A 20,735-nucleotide genomic window follows, 5' to 3' on the forward strand; every position below is an offset into this window, starting at 1 on the left:
AGAGAGAAAATATTATAGATAAATAAAAATAGTACTAGCCTATTCTAGAGAGTAAAACCATTTCTATGTATAAAATTTCTCAACTTCACCGCAATATTTCATTTTTTAGACAAATCAAATTAAAAAATGAAAATGTCATTCATTCCTGACTAGCCTGTATAGACCTAGCTGTGAAATTAAATCCAGAGTCTTGAGTATTTGCTTGCATCGCTACTTAATAATAAAAGGTCTAAAGTTGAAATCTAATGCCTTTCACTTCAGTTTCATTCTTACCTTGACAATGAATTCAGCTTCATTCTGATTTCCTGATTTGAACCAGACTGCTTCTTTGTCCAGAAATAGTATGATGCTATTGAACAATTGGTCCTTTGCATTTAGTCCCTGTGCCTGTGGCATGCCAGAACTACAATTCTTTTTCAGTCCCGAAAGATCAAATCTTCCTCGCCTTGCGCCTGCAGCCATGAGGATTTCAAAGGCATTCTTGGGCAGCTCAGCCTCAGACGTAGATGCCGAATCATCGCTGAGCCTGTGGCTGAAGTAACCCACGACGAAGCGATAACCGAAGTCGTCTAAGATAGACACCTTTTCCGCCGCCAAAACGTCCGAAAAGGACCCTCCATCACTGCTGGACGCTTGCACGGAGGAAAGTATTGGAGCAGTGTCACAATTTACGTCTGCAATTCCCTGAATGATATCTCCAAGCCTCGCATCTTTGTCGCATTTTTGTAAGACGCTGAACAGTTTTTTAGGCCCAAGCATGCCAGTAATCTTGATAGAGTACGCGGCCATGTTGGAAACAACAGACGACGTACTGATCGAGCGAGGCGCAATATCTCTCCCTCGTACAGATGATATGCAGAGCCGTTTCGCGCACACACACACACACACACACACACACACACACACACACACACACACACACACACACACACACACACACACACACACACACACACACGCAGCGAGCTAAACTATGACATATGCATAGCGCAGCGTGCAGCGGGTTCTGTCCGAAACACTTCCGGGTTTTTGCGATCGCGATCGCAATCAACAAGATACTTGATATCGATAAAAAAAAACCGTAGGGTCGGCGGAATTTTTAGGGTCGGGCGGGTTACGTCAATGCAACATTTTTTTTTTGGCCTTAGGAGAAGCAGTATTTATCTTTTTAAGGATACATTCAAAATCAGCGTATATCACAAATGGGTGCATGATAGATTTATTATAATCTTCAAAAGAAATCTTTTCACCAGGTTTAGCCATTGTAATTACAGCTGATTTATAATTACTACAATATTTTGAATGTTGTTTTAATCGTTCTTTTGTATGAAATGAATTAAGACCGCTTACAAGGATATATTTTGTTTGATGTTCTGAATACCTGAGAAGAGATTAATCTTGATAAATTATTGATGTATGTATAATGTGAATTCTTTCCAACACTAAAATATAAAAGATCAATGTGTGTTTCTTCATTTTTATAGTTGTTTGAAATTTTTAATACCTGAACTTTATTCTCTCCAGTTAATCCATATACATTTATAGAAAGGTTATTCTTTTTCTCAAATTTAGGAATATCTGTTAGTGGCATTGGGAATTTAAAATCTTTAATGTCCAAGGTCTTCTCATATTTCATATATTGCTTTACTCTTTCTGAATTACAATTTGGTGGATGTAAGTGAGCAAGAACAGACCAGAGAAAACATTTATTATCATTGTTCTTAATATTAACAACTGCCTTCTTTAGTTTTATTTCTTTTGGTAATTCAATATAAGAAGAAGCTTTAAGAGGGTCTGATTTTAGAATGTGTATATCTAAAAAGATGATTTTTAAAATATTAAATCCACTTCCTACCACTGTATTATCAACATCCTCCTCTTGTCTTGATAGTTCTTCTTAAACCCCACTATTCAAAAAATCTTGAAATGATGTTATAAAATGAGGATCTGTTCTCATATAAGGAGTTTGTTCTTCATCTTGTCTTTTCATATTCATTTTCACTCCCATATAAAACTTTGAAGTTTTCATTTCTTTTAATGTCTTTTTAATAACTTTTTCAACATCAGGTTTCACTATTTCAATTGATTCAGCTATTGATGATGGACCGGGTTCTCCAAATTGAAAAATCCTTCTTTTTATATGCCCTTTAAATGCCCCATCAGTGTTTTCAACAAAAGTCTCCCTTTACTTTAAATTCATTCTTCTTGTGTTTTTGTGATTGAAGATGTCTATTATAACTACTCTTCAAAACATCCTTTGAGCAGATATCACAATGTTTTCTTTCCAACTCAAGAGGGTATATTTGATGAAATAGTTTTTGTTTTATATTTTGATATATATATATATATATATATATATATATATATATATATATATATATATATATATATATATATATATTTTGATGATTTTATAATATTTATATTCGTGATTACAAACATCGCAGTACGTTGTATTCACCATATTTATATAATAAAACTTTGCTTAAACTAAAATTTTCTTGATGAAAATTTCGTTTAATTTATAGGTAAATCTGTGCTGTAAACCATTTTATCCTCCAACTTTTTTCACTTAATAAATACAATGTTTCAAGACACAAAAGACAAGTTTCAATCAATCTCTTCATTTGTTAAAGATACTGAGAAATATGTCAAGGATGTAAAATTGAACAAAGATAAATATAACAACCATTGGATAAAAACAATTATGGCGAATAATGAGTTCTTCAATTTCCTTCAGTGGAAGGGCTTTTTGTATACCTGGAAGAAGATCAATTAAAGTATCTCGAACAAAAGTTTCTCCTCTCCTTCTGGCAATATATTCAAAACTAGAAAAGCAATGAAACAAGAAAAAGTTTCAAAAAATAAAAACCTAATGGATGAAGCTTCAGAAAGAAAAGATAAGACCATCTGTAATGTGCAAGGAGAAATTTGTATTTTTTTCAACAACCCTAAAGATGTAAATCCTGATGAAATAAAGGATGTTAATATATCAGGTGAAATGACATTTCGTTCAATAGTAGTTAAGGTTCATTTTAAAATTACCTTTAATATAAAAAATGTTGTAGTTGAATCTAGTAATGAAAAAAAGTATATAGATATCAATGGTAATGTTGTTTCTACTAATTAAATATGAGTCAATATTCAACTGAAGATTTTGAAGATTATGAGAGTGATTATGATAGTTATGAAAGTTGTTTTATAGATGATTCTGAAGATGAATTTTAGTTTAGGTAAAGTTTTACTTTATAAATATGATAGATTTTGAGCCTCTTGAATTCTCTGATTCACCATTTGACAAATTTGAGAATTGTCCTGCGTGTGATAGAGTGGGATTAAACACAGAGTCAAAAGCCTATAAACAATGTATATTCTGTGATTATCTTCTAATTAATTATAATAAAAAAAGTAAAATAATTATTTTAGATTTACACCAAAAATGAATTACTTTAAAAGATTGATTAGAGAAATGAATGTAAAGTATGAGGGTGATAACACACCTTTCCTTACAAGGGAAGAAACTGAACGTATTAGAGAAATGTTCAAAGGATTGTTGTTATATATATTTTTCATGATTGTCATTTTCAGGGAAATATCAACACAAGATATTGTATAAATAAAATAATGGATCATCTTGAAATTAAGCCTGAACTGAGGATAAAATAGAGTTTCTAAAAAAGCCAATAATAAATTAAATAACCTGTTTTCCAAATAAATAAATGAATGATTTTTTACCCATTTGGGAAAATAAGATTAAATTTAACAATCATAAAAATATTCCAAATTCATTAAGATGTCTCATAGTTGGTTCAAGCGGATGCGGAAAAACCTGCTTACTTTTGAAGATGCTCCTGACTCCCAACTTTTTAGATTATGATAATTTAATAATTTTTCACAAAGTCGAGTTTTGAACCCGAGTATCAACTACTCTCTCAAGGTTTTAATGCTCGTCTTCAAAAAGAAGATATAATCGGTTTATTTAAACTTCAAAAAAACCTAAATGATTATAACATTGAAGATATAATACAACTATTTTGTGATACACAGAGATGTAAAAAGAAATCAAAACCGATAACTTGTATTCTTAGTGATAATACGGATGATATACCATCTCCCCAAGATTTTGATAAATCAAAAAAGAACCTCGTTATCTTTGATGATTGTGTTAATGAAAGAAACCAAACGGTAATGGACAGGTACTACACAAGAGCGAGACATTCTTCTTGTAATTGTATTTATCTTAGTCAATCATACTTTCAACTTCCTCATCGTTTCATCAGAAACAATGCTAATACTTTTATTTTGTTCAAGTTAAATTCAATAGACATAAACAATTTTTGGAGAGATAATTGTTCTACATTATGGAGTAAAAAGGAATTTGGGTATTCCATGAAGCACACAACTGAAATATATAAATACATTGTTGTGAAACAAGATGAGATATTAAATGATATTTTCCAATAAATAAATGGATGCGAAAGAAAGAGCAAGAAGATTTAAGGAGCATCAAGAGTTGGTTTCAAAAGTTGTAAAACAACAGGAAGACATAAAGAAGAAATGCAGACAGAAACTAACGGGTGAAGAAGCATTTGAAAGAAAACAAGATAAATTTTTTAAACCACTTTTAAAAACTTCCAAAGAAAAAACTATAGATGTTTCCACAGTTCCCACAATAGAATATACTCCTAAAAAACTTCAAATGATAAAAGATTTCAGTCAAATGATGGAGGAAGAATTAGAGCATATTGGAGAATTAGAATATGATGATGAAGGATTATTTCAACAACTGGAAGAGATTAATCGACCCCCTGATTATATTGTAAATGCTCTTCAAAACAATGAATATTCAGCGGATTCAAAAACCAAAGCAGGACTCATCCCAACAGAACAACCAGCAATATTTCATCTTGTTCAAGAAAAGGTATTGATATTTAATGATGAATTAAAGTTCTTGGGTTCTGCTCAACCCCCTGTTAAACTAACTCTGAGATTAATGTTTCTTCTCACAAAAGATGGAAGACAAGCTTCAACTGTGAGGTATGAATCAAAGTATATTGATAAACCATTGGATATGAAAAATAATGTGCTGGAGTATATATTGATCTGCTGAACACTCTTAATTATAGGGTTAGTATTTCTGGTAAAAGTAGGAAGAACGAGAAAGAGAAACACATTATTCAGGCTTTAAGTATCCTTGGTTCAGGAGTTAGTTTTCTTCCAAATTACCCATCACAATTAGTTAATAGACTGTTATTGCTGTTAGGTAGTAAGAAGGCTGGAAATGACAATTGTTTTAATGAAGCATCAGCCATTTTAGACCAGTTGATGAACATGAAAGTAATTGATAAATATCAATATAAAGACATTTTATCTCATTAAATAAGATGAGAAGCACAATCCTTAATTTTAATTTCACAACAAGTGACCACACATCTTCATTCCCATACCCACTACAACTTGACACAAGAAAAGAATATGAGGCATCTTTATTGTCCATGGAAACTTATAATACCTTATTTAATATTACCGAGAAAAATGACAAGTTTAGTTATAATCCGGGAAGTGGATACAAAACGATAACAGTTTCACCCGGAGCATATGAGATTTCTCAAATATCTTCCGAAATTGCTCGCCTTATGAAAGAACAGGGTGATGAACCAAAAAATATTGTTATAGATATTCAAAAACATACTTCAAAATTAACAATTAAACTTAAAAATAACTACAAGGTTGATTTCACAATTGATAATTCATTTAGAGAGTTATTGGGTTTCTCCTCAAAAAAGATTGAAACTAATGGGATGTTTTACAGTGATAATGTCATTCAAATATCCTCAGGAATAAATTCGGTATTAATTCACTGTGATTTAATTGATGGTGCTTATAATGATGGAATAAAAACAAATACAATATTTTCATTCAGCGCATATTCAACCCCAATTGGTTATAAATTGAAGATGGAACCCAAAAATTTGGTTTATCTCCTTGTGTCAGGAAAAACCATACACAGAGTAAATTTTAGGATAACCGACCAAGATAATCGTATGATTTCTTTTAATGGAGAAGTTATATCCATCAGAATTCACCTACGTGAAGTTTTCCAATAAATAAGTGCGATGGTTATGGTGAGGAAACACAAGTTGGGAAAATATAAAATAATTACAGGGGATGGGATGTTCCTTTCCCCATACTACAAGGGTGAAGGTATGTATCTTGGTAGAGGATACTATAAACCTCAGAGACAAAGGGGTGTCAGACATCAATTTAGAGGAGATGGGATTATTGATACTCTAATGGGTATAGGTTCAACTATTCTTAAACATAAAGACCTAATTGGTTCAACCGCTTCTGCTGTGGGAAATGTATCGGGTGCTATAACGAGTATAAAAGATGCCCAAAAGGAATCTCATAAATTACAAGCAATAATAGAAATTAAAAAAGGCAAAACTCAGTTGTCTCCCCAAGAACGACAGAAAATAATTCAAATACTTGGGTCAGGGTTTCCAAAGTTTTAACATCTTTTTTCCTAAATAAATACAAGTATGGAAGCAATTGATAGTATCTATGATTTGGATGATACCATTGTCATCTCAAACTCCACTAAAAAAGAAGATTACTTCAAGGTAAATGCAATAACTGGAACAGACTGGAATGCAAATGGTACAAAAAGTTTTGAAATAAATAATCAACAAACTTATTTGAATCTATCCGAAAGTTTCTTGTTCTGTAAATTTACATTCACGAAGGCTGGGAATAACACAAACACTACACTCGTATATGATTTCCTCTGGAAAATGTTTGATAGTGTTCGTTTGTACATTGGAACACAAGAAGTTGAAGCAGTTGATTATGTCTCTGCTGTATCTGAAATGATGAAATTTACACTAGATTAATTCGGTGATAGAATGGGAAAGGGGGCTGTCAAAGGTTTTATTCCTGATATGTCAACGGGAACAAACACAGACCCTGGATATAGTCAAAGGAAAGGAATGTATTATGATGATACAAAAGCAGGTAATAGTTTTACTGTGGCAGTTCCTCTTAAAGGTATATTTGGATTTTGTGATCATGATGAAGTTCTGTATGGTCTTAAAATTAGATTTCAACTACAAAGGAATGATAATTAAAATAGATTACTTTTTGGTGTTGCTTGTGCTTTTGGTGCCCAGAATAAATTTGTAATTGATGAAATGAGTTGGTATATTCCTGAATATACTCCTAATCTTAAAACAGAAGAGATGTTGAATCGAAGACTTAAGTCAAAGAAACCACTCAATGTATCATACCTCAAAAGAAGATGTCAACACGTTAAACTAAACCAAACCACCTACACGTGGAATTTAGGTGTTCTGCAAGGAAAGCCACGGTATCTGTGGATCTTTTAAAAAAAAAAACAGATGGCGATACTGCTACTGATAAGAATAATGCATTGAGTGATAATGCTAAGGTGAAACAACTTCGTGTTTCTCTCGATGGAACATTTTATCCACGAGATAAATTGGAAATTAATTGGGAAAAAAATGATTTTGCTGAAGCATACAAGTCTTACCAAAAGGTGTGTGAAAGTAATGGAAATAAAGAACCTATTTTGGATATGACAGCATTTAAAAGTTTGTATACAATCTATGCATTTGATCTGAGTGCTCAAAAGGAAACTATAAAGTCTAATCGAGTGGATACTTCCCGATACATTGAAAGAGGAGAGAGTGAAGAAGTTGTATTGATACATATTGTTTGCTTTTGGAAGAAACAAAATTACAGATTAATACAGATAATGGTGTTATGATTAGTCTCACATAATTTTTTGTTAAATAAATGAGTGGCAAAGTACCAACTGGGGTATATGTTAATCAAATCAATCTTCATAAACTATCATCTTGTGTTCAAAATCAAAAGCCTTGTACGATTAACGTTAATACAATTCAGAGAAAAGGAGCAGTAAGAATAGATGTTTTGCTCACAAGAGAACAGGTTAAAATCTTGAACGATACTGGCTCACTTAAAATTAAAATGACAAAACCAATGTTGAAAAAATATTCAATAAGAGAGACGAGTGGAGGATTTCTCCCATTTCTAATTCCTTTATTTGCTGGTGTAAGTGCGGTTGGAGTATTGACGGGTGGTATTTTAACAGCGGTGAAAACTGCCAACGAAAGGAAGGCTCAACTCCCGGCTCAAAAAGAATTGGAAAGACAAAACAAAGAGTTGGAGAAACAAATTAGTGGAAGTGGTGTAATTGTAGATTTTTCTGAAAAACTTGAAAGTCTGCCTAATAAAGCGAGATTGTTGGTTGGAGATATGCTTTCTTCTATCGCACAAGCAGGTGTAAAATTAATGAAAAGAGGTAATGGATTATATCTTTCTCATAAATAAATGAGCATTGATGAGTGGTTTAAAGAATTTGGAAAGAATACAACATCAAATATACAAGTTTTCAAATATTGTAAGAAATTGTAAATTCATAATGTGGTTATTTGTATGAGAGATGAATTAACAAACGTGCCTAAACATATGAAGAATATTGTTATGAACTTAGAAGATAATAATGGGAACGGTTCTCATTAGGTTTGTATTTGTAATAGTCAAGATAAATATTATTTTGATAGTTTTGGTCTTCCACCACCTGTTGAAGTCATAAAATTCTTACAGAATGGTGTTTATCAAACATTTCAAGTCCAATAATTAAATTCCAAGTGTTGTGGTCAATTATGTCTTTATGTGTTATTTCAACTCAACAAAAATAAAAATTTTAATGACATTATTTTTAATCTTATATAAATGACTTATGTTGGTAAAGATGGTTCTATCTTTGGTGCATCCCAAGAACTGGATATTGATTTATCAAATTATTACACAAAGGCACAGGCTGAACAACAGAAATATTGTATAACAAAAAATATTAACATGAAAAATGCTTATAAATTAAAAAAATTATCCAAGCCCGACTGACGCGAATGACTTGGTGAGATTAAGTGATTTATCACAATATATATCCTTAAATAAAACGGTCATGTATTCCAAAGATACAGAAGTGTTGATTTTATCTCCAGGTCATACAGAATTCACAGTTCGAATTAAAATAAATTTCTATAAAGTAGGGCGTATCATTTGTATGAGAATAGAACAATCGGGGTATGATATGAATGATTTAGGGTATAATTGGTCATTTTAATTTGGCCTAGAAGACCTGGAACAATTAAATTAGTCTCGTAAGGAAGAATATTATCCACTTGGTTTCGAGAATGAGTTTTGTGGAAGCACGATTAGTAAACAACAAGTAAAAGAATTTAATAAGGGTAAATATAATAATGGTTTTGCCCAAGTTTATATCATGAAAACAGAAAAAACAGGATTATATATAATAAGTAAGGAAATACAAAATGATTTAACTATGGGAAGATGGGGATGTGTTTCGTGTCATAATATTATTCTGGCATATATTTCTAATACATAAATGACAGCAAGAAGGCTTCAAGAAAATTATCATTTCTGTGTCCAAGCATACCTTCAAGAAAAGGGTATTCGGTATTTTAATAAATATGTTCTACAACATAAGAATGAGATATTTTCAATAAAAGATTGGCATTATGCTGATGTTGATAAACCGACAACTTTAGATTTAATTAGAATGTTAAATAATGAAAAAATTATTAAGTTAAGAAAACGTAAGGCTCTTTTAGAAATTCAAAAGAAATTTTATTGGTTTCCTATTGTAAAAAAAATTATTTTCGATACAAGAATAACAAGAAATCCTGATGAATATATGTATGATATTCTATGGGGTATAAGTGATTCAAGGATAGTAAGGGATGAGGAATGAGTTGAAGAGACAGAAGAGGAGGAAAAGGAGAAGAGAGAGAAGGAGGAAAGAGAGAAAAGAGAGAAGGAGAGGGAGAAGAGAGAGAAGGAGAAGAGAGAGAGAAGAGAGAGAATAGTAGGGGTGCCAGAGCCCAGAAACTTGGAGAGGGGTTGTCATGAAAGAACATATTTTTGTCCTAGATGTTTTTTGGTAGATTGGACTTTGGCGCACATGACTGGGGTGGCCTTCTCGGCCAACTCTCTTGCGAAAGTGCTCATCTGGCTCGATTTATCATGTCACCATGACGAAATTCGGCCCAAAAATTAGGGGTAGAGGAAATGGAATTCATTATTTGAACATGTTCCTATTGTTGTTTAGCAACGTTTTAGGTATCAGAAGAAAGGGTTTTGGCTGGGCTACAATTTGGTAGGAGAAAAAGTTTGATGGGGTCACTGAGTGCAGGTTGAGGGGTCAAAAGGTCACGCTCGGAAGGGTCAGGTGAAAATCTAGGGGCCATGGGTATAAATGGAACTGCTGTACCCAAACCAATAAATATAAATGAATGACACAAACACAAATTTAAGAGTGCTATATAACAAAGTTTTTGATAATCAAGCCATGTTAGGTGGATACAGAGAATTTGAGAATTAACCCCTTTATGTCTATGAGCAGAATCGCAAAAATGGCAAAAGTCGGCTTTTTCTCATAAAAGTTATTATTCGCTAATTACTTGACCAAAACATGACTAGACATTGTCAGAAGGTATAAATTGACCAATTTCAACCTATTTACCCCTTTAGTTGCGTATATTAACCCCTTCTGGATGTTTCATATTAACCCTTTGGGTACGTTTACTCGTTTCTACCTCCTTGCTTTAGAGTGATGAAAAAATTCAACCCAAGCCCTTGGCAGTGCATAACACTGAAAGCTGTTTAGACGTGGGGTTTAACAGACTTATGAACCAGCTTGTGAACTAGCTATTTTAGCTTCGACGTCTGAGCTGTCCACCCTACAAATGCCAGTCAGGTACACTCGTTCACATTACCAGTATTTTCTGAAAAATTCAACACATTTTCAATCTTATTTTCAATATCGGTATACACCATTGTACACCTTTCCCAACCAGTACTCAAAGACAATTATTGAAAGAATGGGATACCATTTATAGTAACACTAATTCAATCACTTTTGGCTAAAATCAGTAAACATACTGATGAGAGTACATGTACAATGTATTAATTAGGTTGACTGATCAGCTGATGTCGATGATGATGACTGATGATGAATCATGGATCAAGAGCAATATGTTCATGTTCATAGAATATCTTCATTCTTCTCTTCCATAAGCGTGCACATCAGTGGATCCCCACAGCAGTTACAAGCCATGGTGCATGACACTTTGGCCTTTCGGCAAGGGCAATGTGATCTGCATTTGTCTTTGCGGCATTTGCATCTTGTTGAGAGAAGGCCTGGTTTGGATGGCTTTGTCATTGGAGTAGCCAGCAGGTATCCTTTCTTGGTATTCCTACCAAAGTCTGTAGGATCCGGCAGCAACAGATTTGCCAGCGTGGCACGTTTCCAAAGTAACATTTGGTACAGAGCCCTCATGATGTGAAATTGAAATGCGTCGCTGGTTGGTGGCAATGATCGGAGGTCAGATTTCTTTGTTTGAAACAGATGACATCGGAGCTCATCCATAGATCCAGACAAGTCCTTTTTCCCATATAGTGTGTAGATGTATTTCCGTGCGGACTCTGATATGTCTTCTATTTCAATACGCTCATGCTCATCAGGAATTCCATACTGTGCAACTGGCTCAAGGATCTTTCCACAGTCCAATGCCACTTTCAATGCACGTTTTTTTCCACATTGGAAAATGATTTCCTTCACCTGTCTTCGAATTGCCTTTGCTGTGATTAATGATTCTCGCTGGAATTGAACATGAACATCTCTTCCTCTGTCACCATTTTTCTCATCAGGCTCATCATCTTCTTCATCAAGATATTCCCATTCTTCAAGCTTGCCTTTGAGCTGTTTCACTTTAGATAAAACAGTTGACAGGGATAAACTAGAAGAACACACCAACCATGAGGTACCCACCAGGGGAACAATGATGATCTTGTCCCCAAAATAGTTTTCTAATTGCCTTACCAGTTGGTTTGAACTATACTGTATTGCATGATTAACCTGTCTGTCCGACAACCCTTGCCTGACCATGTCATGCAATTGAGAAACAAATAATACAGTATTCTCATTCAACAATTCGCCTTCAACTTTTGACACAGTTTCTTTAAATTCACGTTCATACTCATCAACTCTCTACTCAGAATCAATTGGCTGATCTTGCTCAGTACTACTAGGCCTACTTTTCAACAAATATAATGTCAAGCATGATTTATGATAGCGAAAGTCATTGGCAATTAAGTCTGTTCAACGTTCACCATGTCCCTGTATCATATGAAGCATCACAAAGTCATCCAACTCTTTTGCCTTTCTCAATCTGGTGTCCTCCCGGTCTTTTGTTGTGACAAGGATCAGTTTGCGCTCGCCCTTTCTATCCCTCTCCTTTCCACAGACGAAACATACCTTTGTGAATTCCCGTATTGAAGATGAAGATCTGATGACATGAGGTGCACATTGATTTTTGTCCTCAAGTTCATTATTTAATGTCTTGGCACGTTTTTTTTGATCCACCGATTTCTTGTTCGTGTACGTATTGCGGCATCTTCAGTGGTATTTCGGCTGTTTCTCAAGAAATGTATCTCTGCAAATGACATCATCTCGGAGACGGTCAGCAATGCCATCATTGCGATGTGTCACTGCATACAACAGCATGGCGTATCCATTGTCAGTTACTTGCTGCAAAGGGTCCGGAATCGTCTTCTGACATATTATGCAGCAACCAAAGTCAGTTTTGGGAAATGATGGACTCTTCCTTTTTTTCCCCAACCGGAGCTCAGTGAGTTCTGCCATTGGTAGACTGAATAATCTAACTTGAGGCTGAAAGGCAAAGTGCAATGTGTCACATTTTGGTGAATTCCAATGGGTGTATAGAATATCAAGATTATAATCATAGCCAGTTAGACTTACATTTCAGCAGACAACATTATGGGGGCGGTGGGGGAGGTCAACAATTCAAAATTTTATTCCATTATACCCATTTATTTACAGAGCATGAAAACATATATAGGCCAACTACTAGTAACATAACAATGATGTTGCAATTAACATCAGACATGGCAAGAGTAGACTTTTTTCAGATAAACAATGAACTGAATGCCTCTGTCCTAATGAGCTTCCATAGATTTCATGAAAAAACACATGATTCATGAAGCCCAGATATAGTCTACAATTAGCACAGCAAATCTATGATTACATGACTTCAATTTCTACTTTACATTTCTAGGCCAACTGCATAATCTCCTTACATGCCTTAGGCCTACATGATCAGAGTTTGCAAGGCCCTTGGGTGTTTGGTTATCTTGGCTTCAAGTTCAAAGTAAGAGATGACATGCTTGATGGCCCAACATCCCTAATCTGTGCATCTAACTCAAGATTCTGATCATCTAACTCAAGACTCATGGTGTTTGTCTTGTTAAACTAATTACCTTAAACTTCCTCTTTTATTATGTATCATCAGTTCAATATCATTTTGAAGATGTTATTGGATATGATGGATTAAAATCCTTCTGAATTTTCCTGTTGCATGGCTGAAGGTCATGAGGAGATCAATTTTACACCTCCAATTAATGAAGAGCTCTTTGTTTTAAAAAGTATGGTGTCTCATTGGGACAGCAAATTCTCACTTGGGTTAAAATGATATTGTAGGCATAAAACTTCCCTTTCGCCAAAGTAAATGGTAAAATAGGTTGAAATTGATCAATTGATACCTTCTGAAAATGTCTAGTCATGTTTTGGTCAAGTAATTAGCGAATAATACCTTTGATGAGAAAAAGCCGACTTTTGCCATTTTTGCAATTCTGCTCATAGACATAAAGGGGTTAATTCTCAAATTCTCTGTATCCACCTAATATGGCTTGATTATCAAAAACTTTGTTATATAGTACTCTTAAATTTGTGTTTGTGTTATTCATTTATATTTATTGGTTTGGATACAGCAGTTCCATTTATACCCATGGCCCCTAGATTTTCACCTGACCCTTCTGAGCATGACCTTTTGACCCCTCAACCTGCACTCAGTGACCCCATCAAAATGTTTCTCCCACCAAATTGTAGCCCAGCCCAAACCCTTTCTTCTGATACCTAAAATGTTGGTAAACATCAATAGGAACATGTTCAAATAATGAATTCCATTTCCCCGACCCCTAATTTTTGGGCCGAATTTCGTCATGGAGATACATGATAAATCGAGCCAGATGAGCACTTTCGCAAGAGAGTTGGCCGAGCAGGCCACCCCAGTCATGTGCGCCAAGGTCCAATATACCAAAAAACATCTAGGACAAAAGTATGTTCTTTCATGACGACCTCAATCTCTTTTTAAGCACATTTCTGCACCTTGGCACCCCTACGAGAAGGAGAAGCGGGAGGAGAGGGAGGAAAGAGAGAATAAATAAATATGAAAATTAGGAAACCAGTGAGATTAAAAAAAGATTGGAGGTATTACATAAAATAAATAAATCTCAACTCACCGAGGAAGAAAACAAAGAATTGACAAGTCTATTTGCAATATTTTCGACAAGACTATTATCGCTTTCAAGGAGAAGATATTGAAGTTAATTAAAGTTTTTCATTTTTTTCTTAAATAAATGGAGGAGAGAGTGAAGGCATTTCTAAGGATTCTTTATGTTTGAAAAATTAAGATTCAAATGTGCATGTTGGAAACTAAAAAGGTTTTTGCACTCTGCAGGAATTTTTCTCATAAATAAATGAGTTATTGTCTCAAATGTAAAAAGAAAACTAAAGCTAAAAAATCTCATATTTTAAAAGTAAAAATAACAGGGTTATATAAAAAGGTACATGTTCGGTGTGTGATTCAAAAAAGTGTCAATTTATCTCGAAACACAAACGTGGAGGAGATATACAAAAGTTTTTATCAGGAAGTAAATTTACAACTACTGGAATACCAGGGGAATTACATCTACTGGGATATTCTTTCTGTGGTCCAGGCACAAACTTGGATAAAAGATTAGATGAGGCAGACAATCCTAAACCATGGAGTAAACCCATCAATAGGGTTGATGAGGTGTGCATGAGGCACGATATTGATTATGGGAATACCACAACTTTGGAAGGAAAACATGAAGCCGATAGAGAAATGTTGTATAATTTGTCTCTGATACAAAATCCAACCTTGAGAGAAAAAGTTGATAGGTTCATCGTGAAGAAGATGATCAGTGCTAAATTGAAACTTGGACTTGGAAATTCAAAAAACTTACAGGCTCTAATGATGTCATTAAGATTGAAGAGCAATTAGCTGATTAATTACATAAACCAATATTCACAAAGTTTCAGAGAAGGAAGGTTTATTCCAAGGAAGTTGATTATATCTGGTCCGCTGATTTGATTGAACTCAATAATGATAAGGGGTACAAGTATGCTTTAACCGTTATTGATTTGAGTAGATATGCGTGGGTTGTCCCTTTAAAAAAACAAAATAGGTAATACTCTTATGTTAGCCTTTCAACAGATATTTAATAAAAGTAAGAGAAAACCCAAAAAATTGTGGACTGATGAGGGTAGAGAGTTTTATAACAAGACATTTATGAATTTTCTAAAAAATAACAGTATTACATTATACAGTACCTTTAATGAAGGAAAAGCCGTTGTTATTGAATATTTTAATCTTACCTTAGAAGAGAGACTATATAAAAAATTCACACAACTCGGTTCACAACAATGGTCATCTTTTATTCAGGATATTGTGGAAAAGTATAATGACACGATTCACACGTCAACAAATATGAAACCATCAGAAACATTTACAAAATTAAAATATGAAAAAGAGATTAATGTCAGAAAACCTAAGTTCAAAGTTGATGATATAGTCAGAATATCGATGGAAATCTCATTTTGAAAAGGGTTATGCAAAGCGGTGGATGAATGAACTTTTTTAAATTGTTGATGTGATAGATACAGTTCCTTGGACTTATAAAGTATATGATTTAGAAGAAGAGATTTTAGGTTAATTTTATTCACAGGAATTACAATAGACAAAACTAAGCAAAAACTACTCATGGGAGCAATAGGTTGGCGCTTCACTCCCCTCCACTATACACCATTATGGACACTCGAGGACCAAGTCCGAGGTGTATAACAGGGTTAAATTAAAAAAAAAATATATATATATATATATATATATATATATATATATATATATATATATATATATATATATATATATATATATATATATATATATATATATATATATATAGTGTGTCAAGGGGGACGTTCTTAGATCTGTGAACCCCAAACACAGAATCCTCAACTGAATAGTCAAGGCTGAACTTTTGTTTGTTGGTGTGTGTGCAGTGGGGGACATTCTTAGATCTGTGAACCCCAAACACAGAATCCTCGACTGAATAGTCAAGGCTTAACTTTTGTTTGTTGGTGTGTGTGTGTGTGTGTGTGTGTGTGTGTGTGTGTGTGTGTGTGTGTGTGTGTGTGTGTGTGTGTGTGTGTGTGTGTGTGTGTGTGTGTGTGTGTGAGATAATATAACAGCGAGCATAATCAACCCTAACCCTCACAATCAAAATCTCAACCCCAACGCAAACCCACCCCAACCCTCACATTCAAAATCTCAACCCCAACCCAATGTCTTTTTTAAAATATGTATTTCAACAATATATATTTTTTATGTTTTTTTCTCTTCTTCCAATTCTGTCTTTTAAAGCTTTCAGGTTTGATGAAGTACAAAGGGGAAGTAAGAACCTTCCTGCATCTTCTTCCCAGAACTTTCTTTATATTGCTCTCATCAAGCACCATCCAACAAAGAACCACATAGATGGGTTGAGATCCCCAAGAGTCTTGGTAAAAACCACATTTCAAGTCTCCAAAATTAACCCAACTTTCCAAGTCCCCAAGGTATAACTACATTCCTGTTGAGTTTCCAAGATATGTATCACATTGTGAGTTATCAAGCCAGAACCCACATTTCAAGTCTCCAAAAATATAACCATCTATCCAAGACTCCAAGGTAGAACCACAATTTCCAGAAATATTGTGGGTTTCAGTGATAGATCTCACATAGTATAACTGGATCATCAAGGAAAACTCCATTTTTCCAATTTTTATGGGTTTCAGTAATAGATCTCACATAGTATAACTGTGGATCATCAAAGAAATCTCCATTTTTCAAAATGTCTGAAATTTGTGAGTCTCCAAGGTAGGTTCCATATTTAGAACCATCTTGGCAGAACCCTTTTCCCGAGTCTCCAAGGTAGTTATTTAAACCATCAAGGCAGAACTCATTTACTGATTTTTTTCAAAATTTGTGAGTCTTCAAGATAAAACTTGTATTCTGGCTCATCAAGGTATAACTTGTTCAGTGGGCATTGTGTTGATAACTCGCAAGGAGTACTATTGCTGTAAAACTCTTTTTCAGGATTTTGCTGGTCTCCACGGTATAACTCTTTGGTTGGGTCATCAAGGACAAGCTCGTTCTGTGGGTCTTGGTCGCTCATAAGGTCTTCAACCAAACCAACAATTTCATCCCAAGTTGTGGCAAAAGCAGTATTTTCATTTTGTATTTCAGATAATTTCCTGTGAGAGAAAATAATAATGTATTAATGAAGTGATTTAATTAATAATGATTATATGCTTAAATCAAACTCTGTAAATAGGAAAATAAAATCTTACCTCAATAGATAAGAGGTTTGAATCCAGTTCATCAACTTGAAGGTTTAGTTCCATACAAGTAGTAGAACTCCAAGGAACTCCAAAGTCATCCCACTCAAGCCCAGCACAGCACTCCATTGTCAGTAAAAGTAAAAAATGTTTAAAATGGAGTCTGGGTTTGAAGCTTTGAAAGAGAAAGACTGGTTGCTATGGTTTCCCTGGGCAACCCCAGGCAAGCCCAGGCAAGCCTTGTGAGTCAGATGTTGTAATGTTGTTAGAATGGAGAAAAAAAAATTTCAAAATGGAGGTTTCTTTGAAAATTACCTGGGCAAGCCCAAGCAAGCCTTGTGAGTCAGATGTTGTTAGAATGGAGAAAAAATTTTCAAAATGGAGGATTCTTTGAAAATTCGCTGGGCAAGCCCAGGCAAGCCTTGGTTGGGAAATTTTTCAAAACCATAACATTCTAGAATTTTGTAGTGAATTCTTTGTGAGTCGGAGATGAACTGGAAATGATGTAAGAGTAGGCGGGGCTTAGCGAAAGTGGGCGGGGCTTAAGAAAAAGTAGGCGGGCTAATGAAAAGTGGGCGTGGCTTATGCAAAAAATAATCAGGCTCAGCAGGCAGTCAGATGAGAACATTAAGAGAAGCTTATCATTTCATCATAACACAAAAGGGGTATCTTGAAAAATATAAAGATTCAAATGTTTTATTTTTAAATATTGTTACGGTTGTGGAAATTCGCAAACCACCATTCAGGTCCCGTAGGTGAGATATCTCTGTAAGTACATGTGTAGTTAGCCCAAACCCGTTGTATAGAGGGAATTTATGTGATCCATCAGGGCTGCGACGCTTTGAGATAGCCGTTTTTCTGTTCTATCTTTATTTTGAACCAACCACATCTCAACCGCCATCACACAACAACCACCAACCACAACGCCGCTTCACAACAACAACAACGCCAACAGGCACGATCTTTACCTTCACAACTCGCTCCCACAAACATCGCATCACCGCCATTCCAAACGGCACCATGGCCATAAACCACCACCATAAACCCTCCACCACCTTCACCTCTCTCCTTCTGCGGCCATTCCCACACCACCTGTGAGTACTGAGCGTCAGGCGGTCCTGGGCTCGTACAAGATACGCGCTGAGCCGCGAGTGCAAAATGCAGCCTTTCCGAGGAGAATTCGGATCAGGAATGCTACACGCCCACTTCTGATCCGTCCAATCAGCAAGCGCGGGGTGGCTTGGCCCCGCCTCCAGGCGTGTCTGTGTGGAATCGAGATATGCAAATTCTAGGATCAGGGGAGATTCACGCCCCTTTTCCTCCATCCAAGGGCGAGCGTGGCTCCACCCCCGAGCTCGTCCTGATCCGGAAATTTGCATATGGGTTCTCCTGCCGGCCTACAAAGCGCCGAGCGCAAGGCGAATCTGGGCAGTCAGTTTGGAAGAGCGGAAAGTGGCAGAAAAGCGAAGAGAGTTTTGGGGCAGAGAGAAAGAAGAGTTGTTGCGCCAGAGTTGTTGTTGCGAGGCAGTAGAGTCGGTTTGGAAGAGCAGAGTGGAGTCGGGAGGCGAGGGCGTCCCGGTGGTTTTCTGCAGTCGGCTGAGGAGAATTGGGGGAAGAGTCCGAGGAGCTCGGGTCCGAGGCAAGGAAGACGGCCGTCGGCGACGAGGTCGCAGTGGAATCGCAGATCACGGGACCCAAGCAAGCCAGCCATACTCTTTCCCCAGAGCATCAACAATTCCCCCCCCCTTTTTCCCCCGCGCTGAGAAGTGCGAAAAGGGGGCCCCGTTCCCACCCCACTCCAGGCGGTGCCAACGAAACCCGCGAAGGAGCACGAAGACGGGGCACTGCCACGCTGCGACATTTGCGGCTCAACACAAAGACGCAGGTAAGACCCACCCGGTCTCGCGGACCTGACCGTTCCTTCAGGTCCCACGCAAATATTGGCCCACAGGCCCCGTCTGCCCCCTTGTCTTTGAGGATGGCCATTTCTTTTGCTTTTGAGTAAATGTCTGTCAGCACCATCTGTGAAGTAAAACTGTTTAAGTGTTGCCGTGTGCTCGCGTAGTCGGTAGTATCTCTGCGTCATTGTTTCTTTTGTAGCATTCGATATATGTGCATTCTGTTTGGCTGTATATGTGTGCTCTCCGTGTGCCGCGGAATAAATGTGCATCATGTTGAACTGTTTTCCCGTTTCGCTTCGTCTTTTCTTAAATTGAATCTCCATCTTGCTTCACGAAAAGGGTTGTTTGTGGGCTTAATACGCCCTATAATTAATCGGAACCGTCGAGGCCGACGATAACACCGCTCAGTTATCCCGATAGTACGGAACGGATCGCTTCAGCGCCCGTGTCCGGAGTCGACCTGCGGCGAGGTGCAATCGCCCGGTCTACCCTCTGCGTGGGTACTTAGGGAGGTCGAGTTTGGCGAACAACCTTATCCCACGCGGGTGGCCGATTGGCACGATCGTGGTGAGGCCGAAAGGCCCACCCGTGACTAGCTCCCGGCATTAGTCCGAGAGGGTCATGACAGAATTGTCCGTCCGGTGGGCGACGTGCCACGATTCGAGTCACGTGGCCGATCGCACGCCGGCGGGCGCGAATTCGCAACAATATTTTAGATGGGGATTATTGTGCAAAGAAAATTAAACTATTGAAGGAATTTGAGAATGAACAAATCATTATAGGTTCAATGAGTGAGCTAAACAATATGCATCGGTTATTTGAAAAAAAATTCCTCGAGGTTAAAAGGGGAGACAAATAAATATACTGTTGCGAATTTGCGCCCGCCGGCGTGCGAACGGCCACGTGACTCGAATCGCGGCACGTCGCCCACCGGGCGGACAATTCTGTCGTGACCCTCTCGGACTAACGCCGGGAGATAGTCACGGGTGGGCCTTTCGGCCTCACCACGATCGTGCCAATCGGCCACACGCGTGGGATAGGGTTGTTCGCCAAACTCGACCTACCTAAGTACCCACGCGGAGGGTAGACCGGGCGATCGCACCTCGCCGCAGGTCGACCCCGGACATGGGCCGCTTAAGCGACCCGTTCCGTACTATCGGGATAACCGAGCGGTGTTATCGTCGGCCTCGACGATTCCGATTAATCATCGGGCGTATTAAGCCCACTAC

The 20,735-nt window shown here is 36.7% G+C and overlaps 1 long non-coding RNA gene across 1 annotated transcript in view; it reads left to right on the forward strand.

The window, feature by feature from the left end:
- The window catches only part of LOC147018523 (uncharacterized), a 43,158-nt gene that overhangs the window by 14,192 nt on the left and 8,231 nt on the right, over positions 1-20,735 (forward strand). The gene's annotated exons all lie outside the window — the stretch shown is intronic.

The sequence above is a fragment of the Eptatretus burgeri genome, chromosome 10, assembly GCF_056783735.1.
Source record: "Eptatretus burgeri isolate ZD-2024b chromosome 10, Ebu_testis_v1, whole genome shotgun sequence".
Classification (NCBI taxonomy): domain Eukaryota; kingdom Metazoa; phylum Chordata; class Myxini; order Myxiniformes; family Myxinidae; genus Eptatretus; species Eptatretus burgeri.